This window comes from Podarcis erhardii (assembly GCF_964252035.2).
Source record: "Podarcis erhardii genome assembly, chromosome: 10".
Lineage (NCBI taxonomy): Eukaryota > Metazoa > Chordata > Lepidosauria > Squamata > Lacertidae > Podarcis > Podarcis erhardii.
The window spans coordinates 27,713,194-27,726,175 of NC_138500.1; positions in this window are offsets into that span (position 1 = coordinate 27,713,194).

The following is a 12,982-nucleotide window of genomic DNA, read 5'->3' on the forward strand; positions in this document are numbered from 1 at the left end:
CTCACTTTTCACAGAGGAACCCTCAAATCCCTCTGTTTACTATCAAACCCTAGTGGTGTGTGCCAACAAGACTGAAACCAAAATGAGACTGCAAGTGGAAGAAATCAACTTAACTGAAGGATCCTGAGACTGACAGGGAAAGGGAACAATCCAAGGAAGCGAAATAAACCAACAGCCAGCTCAGAGAGGATTGAGCATGATCAGTGGTCACAGGACTGTCAGCTGGAAAAGAAAAGGGAGGGACAGAATGGAGTATATTGGATGGCAAGTGCCCCAAACTCCTGTTAGGTGATGAGAATACACTGCAACCATTTTTCAGAGGTTCCACTTATAATTACGTTCCCATTTGCACTGTTCTTTACTCTGGCATACTCAGTTTAACAGCAAAATGCCAATCTAGCCTTTTAATAACCCAATATCGATCCACACTTTACACAAATGTAACCTCCAATGGTATTACGTTTTTGGAAAGGTGATGTGTGTGTGGAGTTTCTTTCCTTTTTTCCCCAGTTAACAAAACTTTCTTTGGTAACTTATTTTTGCCACATCTCTTGAAGGGCAACCGATTACTTACTCTCTCTTTACCTTTTCACCTCTGCCTGCTCTGGTTATAATGTGGAGTTTATGATGTAATTATATCAGACACAGCTGAAATAGCCCCCCTTATCACTGAGCTGATTACACTTAACAAGGCATAAACTCCCTTTCTCCCTCTCTGCTAGGAGTCCAATTTTAAGCTCTAATTGTTTTATGGGCCTTTTGCACTCAGAGGGAGGGGGTGGGGGGAGAAAGAGTAGAAAAATTGTTGCCATTTACATATGTTGTGCAAGGCACATTTGTCAACTGCTTTGCTAAGAAAAAAAAAGAAAGAAAAAGAGGTCCCTAAACAGCCACTTAAATGGCTGGGAAATAATACAAAATGGAGACTGTGGATCGTTAACTTATGAGAGGATCAACAGTGAGACCTAAAATTACCCTGGTTCCTTTACAGAGCTGTTGCCAATTATTGGGGGGGGGTCTTTATTTTGCATTCTTGTGGAGGGCCAGCCCAACTGTTAGACAAATGAGGCAGTCACTTTAGGCAGAAAGCCTACCCTCCAACTGTCCCATTTTGAGTGGGACACCCCAGAATCACAAAAGCCAATCCCAGCTTTTGTTTGCATCCTGGAATGTCCCATTTTTTGGTCCATCACTCATACCAGAGCGCTGGACCGAAAGATGCTCACTCTGCCACGAGTCAGCAGGGTCGCAACAAAGCTCTGCCATGACCCTGCTGTTGAGAACACCTTCCAATCTGATGCTCTGGTGCTCATCACAGGGTTGCATTGAAATTCCAGCACTCTGGCACAACCCTGCTGATGAGCACCAGAGCACTGGATCAGAAGGAACGCCCCTCCTGACGGCCTGATTTGGGGGATGAAAATGTCAAAGGATATGGCAGAAAGTGATGGGGGTGTGGAAACAGCCATGAGGAGTTGGGAGTGTCCTATGTGTCATGCATGGCCTGCCCTTAAGGGTTACTGGTAATGCATTGTCAAAAAAGAGCATGCGCAACAAAGAGGGCACCAGCTGCCATTAGATTTGCACATCTAACCATGGAAGTCCTTGCACTGCAGCACTCACCACGTGAAGCATATCACCCACTGAACTTAAACTTTTTTGATCCTAACTGTTTAAATCTTGCCTACAAGATCCCCTTTTCACTCGTTCTCCCCACAGCACATATACTGAGCACATATACTGAGCACATAGAGGGGGACGTGGAGTTGAGATCCTGTGACCATCAGCAGAAACATGAAAGGGGCTTCTGTGTGCATACAGTTCTAACCTTCGATATATGTGGTGGGGAGGCAGGCAGAGTGAACTGAGACAGAGCACCTGGTAGACCTTAAGCTTGGGAAAGAGAAGATGATTGGCTGAAAGAAAGTAAAATAAGGGGAATTGCAATGTAGTTAATGCCAAACCATTTATCTGCAGTACAGCACCGAGCAGTTTTCAGAGAATTGCCATGTATATCATGTTGCTGAGAAATTGTAATTTATCTTTATGTGGTTTTTGCAACCCCACCTGTAACACCATGTTCCTTTCTTGACATATTAAGGGTCAAAAGAGGAGAACCATGTGTAATAATATAAACTGATAAGTTTAAGCTGATTTACAGATGAAGGTGAAAAGGCTAACTATACGGAAGCTGAGAAAGCAATGGTGAATATTGGATAGGGTAAGCAAAGATGAATGTGGATGAGGGATGTATTTAAAGAGGAAATTGAGTATTTACCTAGGGAAATAGAAGATTAAGATTAAAAGAAATTAAACAGCTAAATTTAGGGCTGATAGCATGCAACCTTTTTTTGTTAGTTCTTGCCACAACTTACCTGGAAAAGCAATAGGTCTCTGACATCGGTCCATTAAACATACCTGTGTGTGACTACATTTACAGTAGGGAATTGGCTTTCAATTGCTTGGAAGGATGGGTTCTTGAAGCGTCATATAAGTCTCAACCATTCTCTGCATTTGTGGAGTGCTAGGATTTTAATAGCTGTGAGTGTCGCATGGCAAAGATCAAGAAGGGTATTAGCCAACTGGCACCCAAGAATAGGAGGAAGAACTGAATTGCATTAGATGAATCTAAGCCTGGAGGGTTTGAGTGTGAGGGAAGAGAAAGCTTGCACAACACCTTCTAGCACAGCTGTGGGGAAACTGGCCCTCCAGATATCATCGGACTCCAACTCCCATCAGCCTCAGCTGGCATGGCCAATCATGGGGGATGGTGAGAGTTGTGGGTGTCTGGCTCCAGCAGTCTTTTGCAATACAATATGCAAGCTTTACGCCAGGGCTGGCTTACCCATAGGCGCTAGGAGTCTGGGGCCGAGAGTCCAGGGCTGAGATTTGGAGTCCGGGGATTGAAGAGCCAGACCAGGCGACAGCTGCTGCCGAATGGAGCAGAGCCCGTCAGAGCGCCGCAGGCTTTTCTGCTGCGGGCGCAGAGGCAACTAGCCAGCTCTGCCCTCCTGCGCGCCTGGGATTGGTGGGCCATTGAGAGGCACACTGCTCGCACAAGGCATGCAGCTTCCCTCCCAAGCCTCTGTGGGGATTGCTCTCCTCCCTCCACCCGCAGTGGCATGGGAGAGAGTTGTGTGCCCCCCCCCCCAAATAAGCTCAACAACTCTGAGCGGTCCCCCTAAAAAAATGCTGAACAACTTTGGCCTGCCAAAATTGGGGGCACTGGGCAGTTTTTTGAACCCTAGGGCTGCATGTGCTAAAGACGGCCCTGCTTTACGCATACAACTAATGAAACTGCAGGCAATCATCTTTCCCAATGGCACCGTTAGTAGGAGTCCGTTGTACTTCTGAAATGTTTGCCTCCAGCCAGATTACAGGCTGCTCTACCTTTCCCCTTTTAAATTCTAGTCCTAAACAACATTGTGTGGAAGAAGGTTTCATTCTGTATCAGGTGAATTAACTTCCACACAATCTGTTTACGGTCAGGGAGGATTTGTTGGAATGACATTACCACCCCCACACATTTGGGGGGGGGGAGTTTATCTGCAGTAAATTCAGAAATGACTGTTGCTGTGGATCTGTACTGTAACTGGGCAGACTGTAGCCCTCCTGAAGAAGATCAATTAGTCTTATTTCACACAATAGTCATTTCTGGATGTTGGAAGCAGTACAAAACAATGTAGGTGTGAACATGGCATGGCTACTACTCAAGCAAATCTGCAGTGAGGTGGGAAGGGCTCACCCATCACTATATTAAAACTTCCACTCATGCAGTGAGACTTCCCCTTTCTCTCACCCTCAGCTCTCTGGGAATCACAGCCCGCTATTCATGCAAAAGATGGCGGTATTGGCAGACTTCAAGGAATCCAAAGGTTTACAGAAGTACAAAGAAGCTTTAGGTAAGAACCCCCTCCCAAACAGCCTACTGAGCATGCTCAGTGGCTGTGGAATGCCTGGGCAGGGAATGGAAAGCCTGGTGTGAAGGGGAACGGAATGGAATATCCTGAACAGGAGCACTCTGCCTGCATGCTCCAGTTTTGCATTTTGCTTTCTTAATATGACTGTCACCTGGAGACGCAGACTGTAGAAATTGCCTTCCCTGCATTGTTACCCTTTCCTTCTTTTCCTTCCTCCACCTACCATAGACTGAAGCCAAACTATATTCAGACAATGCTTTATTTGTACAGTTTGCCAAGAGACCTTGGGACCAGGAGTTGCTGTAATGTTGTTTATATTTACATTAGAAGAAGTGCAGCTGGCAGCTGAGATTTGCAGCTTAGGTAGCCTCGTAGGAAAGAACATCACATTTTGGGGCTGGAGAATAAATGGCTTTAAAATTGTATGAGGAAAGAATTTAAATGGAACCAAACTGACCCTCTCCCCCACCTGTTCTTTGAGCTTTTTAATTTTTTTTTTTTTTAAGTCATTAGCAAGCACAAGCAATAGGGAATATTTCCAAGAGATCTCTCCATATGCAAAGCTCTTTGGATTAGGAAGCCACATGTTCAGAGATGCCAAAATGTCTGCACAATTTCTGGCAGCCAGGAAACAGGCCCACAAACTTTTTTTTGGATGCTTCCAGCCACAGAAGCTAAGCCTGGGTCTTAAAGAGGAAAGAGCTCATTGATCCCCAAGGGTTAAAATCAAGATCCCAAAGATGATAGAGGCCGGGAAATAATTACCGTATTTTTCGCTCTATAACACGCACCAGACCATAACACGCACGTAGTTTTTAGAGGAGGAAAACAAGAAAAAAAAATATTCTAAATGAAATAGTGGATATATGATTTTTGTGGTTCATGCTGTGGCCACAGACATGTGATCTGACAGTGAGTTTGGAGTAGCCCAATGCAAAAATCCTGAGGATCCATGTGGATCCATGCTTTGTAACCACGGAGGAGGGAAGGAAGGGGAACCATGGATCCTCTGCTCACAACTGCAGCAGATCCCCCCCCCCCCGCCACCCACAGGCATTCGCTCCATAACACGCACAGACATTTCCCCTTACTTTCTAGGAGGAAAAAAGTGAGTGTTATGGTGCAAAAAATACGGTAGTTACTTTGCTCTCTGTCTGATCCATGCCATCTTTGCAGGTGATTCATATATCAATTCCATCCCCATTCCCATATGCAGTATGCACTAACATGCATATTTTATCACAAAATAGCATTCAAACGTGTATTTTTTCCTGTGTGCACATTTCAGGGATGTGTTTTATATTAAAATATACATTTTACTCATTTTGGTTTCTGTTCGTTTTAGGAGAGAACTATATTGCAAAATTCAGAGAAGTGAAAAATCTGAAAAAGAATTGTGTTCCAAATCTGTCCGTTGGTCTAAAAGGTGCAAATTGGATTCATTTACTTTTTAAACAATAAGGCAAATTTAATTCTCCTCCATCCCTAACTAGGGCATGTTGAGAGGAGGTTTCCTCTGTTCCTTGTTAAGATTCTGTTTTCAGGAAATGCAGGGTCCTTATACCAAGTCAGAACTGATAGGTTATATACTCAGGGTGGCTGCAGCTTGCCAGGGCCTCAGGGTCTTATCCAAAACAGCTGCCTGAGATATTTTATTAAGAGATGCCAGGGATTGTAAATGGGATTATATACTAGTGGTACAGTTAGGTAATTTTAGACCGGACCTAATAGTCTTCTGAGAGCCATTTTCTTTAGATGCTAATGCAAATAATTTCACTTCAGAATAGGGTAAATCAGGCCTGCCCTCAACCATTCTGCTGATTTTGCTCATTATGCCCCCATACCCCACCCTGATGTCATCACACTCTTACATATGCAAAACCTGTTTTCCTAGCCAGTGAGATGAAGTCAAACACAGGCTTTTTCCTCACAACCCACCAAAGTCTTGCCTCCTTACTGGGATGGCGATCAGCAGATGCCTCACCTAGATGAACCCTGACATGCCTCCAGTCACACTGCTGTATCCAGTGCCAAGGTGGGGAACCTTTTTCAGCCCGGGGGCCACATTTCCTCATGGCAAACCTTCCAGGGGCCACATATCAGCGGATAGAGAAGCAGGTGGACATGACTCTTCCCTCTGTGTGGTAGGCTTCCAACAACCCATGCACAGTTCAGGGGTTTCTACATCTGAATCTCTCCACCCAGGCAAGCAAGCGTATTATTACGGATGGACATGCTGCAGCCAGGAATGGGGTTCAAGGATGGGATGGATCAGGGCTAGTAAGGGCTATGTGACATTGGATGAAGTGCAGCCTTGGAAGAGTTTCAAAGTGGACAGAGAGGCCGCATTTGCCCCTCAGGCCTGAGGTCCCCCACCCCAGCAAAAGCCAGTGTTTTCCAGATGTCTCAGCTATGCCAGACTTCAATGTACAGGCTGCAAGCCCTCGGCAGATGATATCTCTTTTACAAAGCCAAGCATTTCTAAACAGCATTGTGCCATAGCTACACCTGGGAAACCCTTAAAACAACAAGCTTCACATGAATTGTTTCCACAGATGGCAGGGAAGCAATAGGCATTGCAAACACCGGTAAAGATAGAGATGTAACACTCAAAAGGGGACAGTGAGAAAATAATGAAGTGAAATTCATCTGAGAAGCAATTTGGAAGCAGAAAAAGTCGATGCAGGAAAGGAACCCAGGCTGCAATTATTGCTGGAAGTGGCTTTGGATGGTGGCAAAGGAGAGCAAATTAACTAGAACTACACAAGGCGATGTGGATAAGGGTAATGTGCGGTGGACTTTAGTCCAAGTCATAGCTACACAAGGAAGATGAGCCGCTACTGACAACTGTCAGCCAAATTTCCCTCGACAGACTGTTGGTGGGTGCTGGAAGCATTCCACACCAACTTCATGGTAATGGAAGCCTAGTGCTGCCTACCGTATTGAAAGATCTGTGTGCTAATTGACACACTGATATTTCACGCATGGTGGGGTGAAGAGGAACTAAGCTTGGCGCTTCTGAGCTGTACCATTGCCCAACCATATGGAGCCCAAACCTAGTTTCTACAGTAGAGATGATAGAGAAGGATAGGCAGGCAGCTGGGCCACAACAGCTGAAGAGCAAGGAAAGTTGGATCTACCGAGTTATCCTACTATGCAGTCCTATTTGAAGGACTGCTTGGTCCAAGTCCAGTTTAAAAAGAAGAATAGCCATAGGAAGGGGGGACAAGGGTTTTGAAGTTGCCCATCAACAGTTAACACCTAGACAGCAGACTGAGTTCTTAGAAGAATTCTGTATCTAAGAACTAGTGCCTGAAATCAATGTTTTTCCCCCTTCTGCCTCCCAATTCATTTTCCTTTTGTGTCGTGTCTTGTAGATTGTAAGCTTAAGGGCAGGGACTGTCTTATTATTGATAAGAGAATACACAAAGTATTCTTGACACTATGGATATATGGAAGTAGGTGTGAAACAGGGTTGTGTTCTTGCTCCAAATGTCTTTCCCTGGTGCTCTTCTATGCATTCAGCTCGACTGGAGACAAGTATGTACTTCCATTCAAAGAGTGATGAGGGTCTGTTCAACCTGACAGATCTCCACACCAAAACAAAAGTATGGCAGGTTCTTATCTGCGAGATGTTGTTTGCGGATGATGTGGTTTTGACAGCGCACTCCAAGGAGAAAGCTGCCCATGAGGGAATAGGCCCTTAGACTGGGGAAAGAAATGTTCCCTGTTTCTGCACTATAGAATGAGGGTGTTTTGTAGTGGGAGGACAACAGGCATCTCCTTGACACTTTGAAATCAAACTGTTCTGGATCACTAGGTTAAATGGTTTTTCACTGCTCTAGCAAGCGAGGACAAGAACAGAATCTACACAGGGTTTTTATTTTTAATAAGAGTTTGTTTTGCTATTGACTTTTGAAGCATCTCACCTACGCAAGCAGGAAGGTGATAGCTCATCTTGATGTCAGCGACGAGACCAGAACTCAAGCCTGTGTTTCATGCAAGGCCCCTCGCTACTTCGAGAGAAGTTGATGAGCAGGAGAGAGTCCAGAGAAGAGCTGTAAAAATGATGAAGAGGACAGGAAGTCTTGATTGATGAGGGGGGAAATTAAGAGTATGCTTAGGTCGGCTGAACAGCAACTACCTGGAGATTAGCAGATCACCTTCCGAAAGGGCTTGAAGGGTAAAGATAAAGGTGGGGGTGAAGACCCAAATAGTGGGGGCTGGACCAAATCACAGAAATGAAGACTAATGAGATTAAACTGAGCAGAAGGAAAAAAATTAGGCTAGATATCTGGGAGGGTTGACTGGCTTTTGACGGCAAGATGGATTAGATGGTGGAGCAATCTCCCAAAAACAAGGAGGTGGAAGTGCTTTGATGAGTTATTAAGATAAGCAGTATGAACAGGACAATGCAGGATCATAATCCAACCAGCTCTTAAGGACTTAACATGTGCCCTAACAGAAGACTTTTCAACCATGTGAGTGGGTAGGCAATCCACTGGAAAAGGGGCACCCCACTGCAGACCTTCATTCCAATAGGAGAACATTTCTGGTTCATGGTGGCTTGTGTCATCAGTACACATGTGCATGGCATGGATCTGGAGGTGGGGGTGTCAAATGCATTGTTTCAGCACATCCGAGCCCCACAATCAGCATGTACCAAGAGTTTTAACCCACACTGCTTTGCCCTCCCATTTGCCCCTCCACCCCAAAAGCCATGAGGCCAGTGGAGATAACAGCATGGCTTTCATTTGCTGTGAGGTCTTCATGACTAGATGTTGGTTGCTGGTCCAATGAAGTGTCTGCCTTTTTGAATGACAACCCTTACTATGAGTATGGGCTTCCTATCATGAGCTTCCCATGCTACAAAATCCTACTCTTTGAGTCTCCTCATTGAAAACTAAACACAGAGTGAGATGTGTAACTGTCATGCCAAATTTGCTGTAATAAGACATGTGTGTGTGCATGTGCATGACATTGTGTGGCACTGGAGATACCACATCACCCAAGAACACAATGGATATGTGGTTGCAGGACAAGGATTCCCACCCGGTTTTCTGTGATCATTTATATACAGGTAGAAGACGCTATTTTGTCTGCAAGTCAGAGGGATGTAATTTTGCAAAATATGCACCTGTTTATGGACTTTTTATCATTCAATCAAGAATTCTGTGAAAGAGTAGTGAATTCTGCCAACTTACTTGAAAGCACAGTTGCATGGATGTTACCTAGGATATAATTATCAACATGTCCAAAGCTACAGGTGCAGGATCTGGTTCAGAATGAATCATGCTGAAAAATCCAGCTCTCCTTTCTAAAACCCAAGTTTCTACCTCTGAGGACAGCAGCAGGAAGCTTGAAAATACCATCCACAACTCTGTCTCTCCCATGCAATTAACAGAAATGGCATAAATTAGGCAAAATAAGTAAGCAGCATGCAAATGTGCACAATTTGCATAATCTAGACTGCAGGATCTGTGCAGTGTTTGTGGAGTGCCGAATTCAGCTACCTACATGTACGTTTTCACATTTTCTTTTATGCAGACAACACTGGATGGGAGAAGCTATGTTTGAAATGTGAGAATATAGCTAAGCATTCCTCTGGAACCCCCCACTGCTTCTGCTTTGCTCAGTTTCGGGTTGTACAGTATAAGGATACTCTTGTTATTTCGATTTACTGCCTTCCAGGAAAAACAGAACAGGTGGACAATGTGAGAGCCAGCACTCCTTGCAGTGAGAGTCCCTCCTGTGATCAGAAACCCAGCTGGGAGTATCCAACAGCATTTGTGGGGCTTGCTGTGCTTAACAGTGTCCCAGCATTTCAACACAGACAAAAGGAAGACAAAAGGATACAGGGTTGAGATACTCACATCCCCCTCCCACAGAATTTTGATCATTGTCCTTTAATGAAGCAGGCAAATTCTTGCTCTTTGCAATGACGCTTAATGCTGTGATCCCTCCTCTTTCAAACAAGCAGCCAAGGAACACAGAGAACTGGGAAAGACACTTGCTTTCGTGATTAGATGGCATGGTCTAAGGCTCTCAGATGGTACAGTGATGTATGCCAAAAGAAATACCTGATAAGAACCAGATAATCAATGGAACTCTTCTAAGTGTGTTTTTGGCTCTGTGTAGAGCTTCCCAGGGAGACCATTTTATCTTTCAACTCCTGTTTCCATTTTCACTACGAAGGGAGATGGCAGAAACTGCCTGGCAGGGAAGGACATTGCCTCCTAACAAAGGCATCCCTGCCACTTACTGAGAGGGACAAGGCGGTGGCGAGGCTGGAACTGTAAAGGCACCCCTCTCCACTGGCCACTCCAGGGGGGTGGCACACCACGACTTCAGAGGGTTTTGTGAGGGAAATGATGACCATATGTCCTGCTCTATTTGAAGGTGTCCTGTATATGAAGGAATGTCCAGCATGAGTCCAGTTGAAGCATGAAACCCTAAGAAAGGAGATCAGGGTCCCCAAAGTTGCTCATCAACATCACCTGGAAGTTGGCATCTGGAAAGCAGACACACAGGTCCCTTGTAACAGTCTTCCCCACAATGGTGAAAGGCATGGTATTCCTATTGCTGCACAACTCGGTTTACCCTGTAATAAAGCAGCATATTAGCTCGAAGTAGATTAAGAGGCCATGAGAGAGCTGAGGTGTGAGGACTGCATGTAGCTCCAGCACAGTCTACAGGGTTTTTTCTCTCCAAATAATTACATGACTTGATTGAAAAAGATATTAAATGATTTATTTCTCAGTTTGAGGTGCACTGTAGTCACGAGCTCCTCATTAACTCAATGAGACCACTTATTACAAACCTCTGCTCCCTTGTTAGAGCCCACATGAAGATCTTGATGCCGCAAGAAGAAAGCTTGTTTGGGAAGGAAATGGTGTAAATCTGTAAACGTTATTAGAATTCCTGCTTAGATCTTGATGGCCTTAAGGTATCTATGACTCTTACTATCCTGTAGCAGGAATGGCCTTTGTTGGCATCCATCTGCCTCAAGAGACAATGGAGGAGTGAGCCTTTGGAGCTGAAGTCAAACTGATGGAAGGTTACAGTGCCTGGTGTGACTGTAGAGATATAGGAGAGACATGTTTTGTTGCAGCTGGGGCAGATGAAGGCGTCCAGTTGTGCTGATGCAAATGCACCATGGTGTTTCTTCTCTCTGTGCCCCTACCAGTGGTCATTCCTCCTCTGGTCATGGCTATGGATGCACAGCCTGACTGATATGAACACATCTGCCCCAAGTAGAGAAACAGCCTGAGTTAGGAAGCAGTCAGACAGCTGGGAGCAGTCCTCCTCCCCCTGAAATGGAATGGGATGTAAATAAGGTGTTAGCAGAGAGTGGGAGGGAAAGAAATCAGCTCGCTCAAGAAGCCCAGGCAGCTTCGGAAAGTAGGAGGGATAGCATTTCCTCACTGGAATAGGATGCAATTAATCCCCTGAGCCCAAAGAGTAGACGTATGGGAAAGGTCTACTATTAGACAGGAAACAAACCCAGAAACGTAAGGGTCATAGGTTCAGGATATTCTGCAGAACCAGGAAGTACTCAGAAGGGTCAACTAACTCGTAAGGCATGGACGCTCGGTTAGACGTCCGAGACAATTGTTTGTATTGCAATAAATCTTCAAGCTAATTACGACTTGACAGCCTGGGCTCCTGAGGCTGATTGCCTGTCTCCAGGCAACACAGTCATCTGCAAGGGATTCCCACACAGCACCAACATTTTGATAGTAACACCCTTCTCCCGGAAGTATACAATGTGCTTTTTCTGAAAGAGTAGATCAGCAGACATGTATCCTTGGTGCTTGTCTTGAAGAGCATTCCCAAGTTCAGTAGCAATTCTAAAAGTTTTTCATTTCTACCATCTGGGTAGAAACCAGTCATTGAAATACTATACAATTTAAGCACAAATTCTCTCTGATGTTTGTTTGTTTGTTTGTTTGTTTGTTTGTTTGTTTGTTCGGTTGGTTGGTTGATTGATTATGTAAAGTTCCCTTAATGTTCCTGTTTTAATTAAATCTCCTTACAGGGTCCTTTGTTTTATTTTGGACACTTGTCTTCCCTGTGAGAGCTCCTACCATAGGAATTTCAAGAAGTCCCTTCCATCTTCATTTGTGGATTGAAGAAAAATGTCAATACATATGCTGCTATATCCCCTGATGTCTTCATAGCCATCAAAGAAGTGTGGCTTTAGGCGACTCAAAATTGATTTCACATTTTGCATCTTCCCCTTTTCGCTTTCCTATCACCTCTCCTCATAGCACACACATTTGGATTTGCTCTTTAAAGGCTTGTAGTCTCCGTATTGAGGCTAGAGTTCAAATGTGACTGTGGGAAAAGCAGAGATAAAGTACTTGCAAGCGGATAATCCATGCAAGGGAAAGTTCAATGTAATATAACCTTATACCAGGCAATTGGTTCTGCTGAGTAATAGTGGGATGATGCTAAAAGATTTTTAAATACTGCTGGTACTACTTAACATTTATTTAGCGGTAGCATTATGCAGAACTCAGCACTATGCAGAGCCCAGAAAGGGGAACAGGAAAAGACAGAAAATTATTCTCCCTCTTTCTATCCAAGCATTAGAGAGGAGTACCTAGTGCAGTGCCCTCCAGATGTTGGACTGTTGCTCCCATCATTCCTGATGCTTACTGGGAGTGATAGGAGTTGGATTCCCACAGCATCTGGAGGGCAACACATTGGGATTATCCAACAGAACTGACTGGCAGTAGTTTCTGTGCAAACAAAAGCATGCATTTCTTCACCACACACATACTTAATTCACTGAATGTCAGTTCCAATGCATGTATATTTAGCTCACAGTATCGCTGCATCATGGGTTTTGTAGTCTTTAGGCTGTTTAAAGGTTTAATAGTTCCTATCCTTGAAGTCAGGGACATGGGTGGCACTGTGGTCTAAATCACAGAGCCTAGGGCTTGCCGATCAGAAGGTCGGCGATTCGAATCCCTGTGACGGGGTGAACTCCTGTTGCTCGATCCCTGCTCCTGCCAACCTAGCAGTTCGAAAGCACATCAAACTGCAAGTAGATAAAT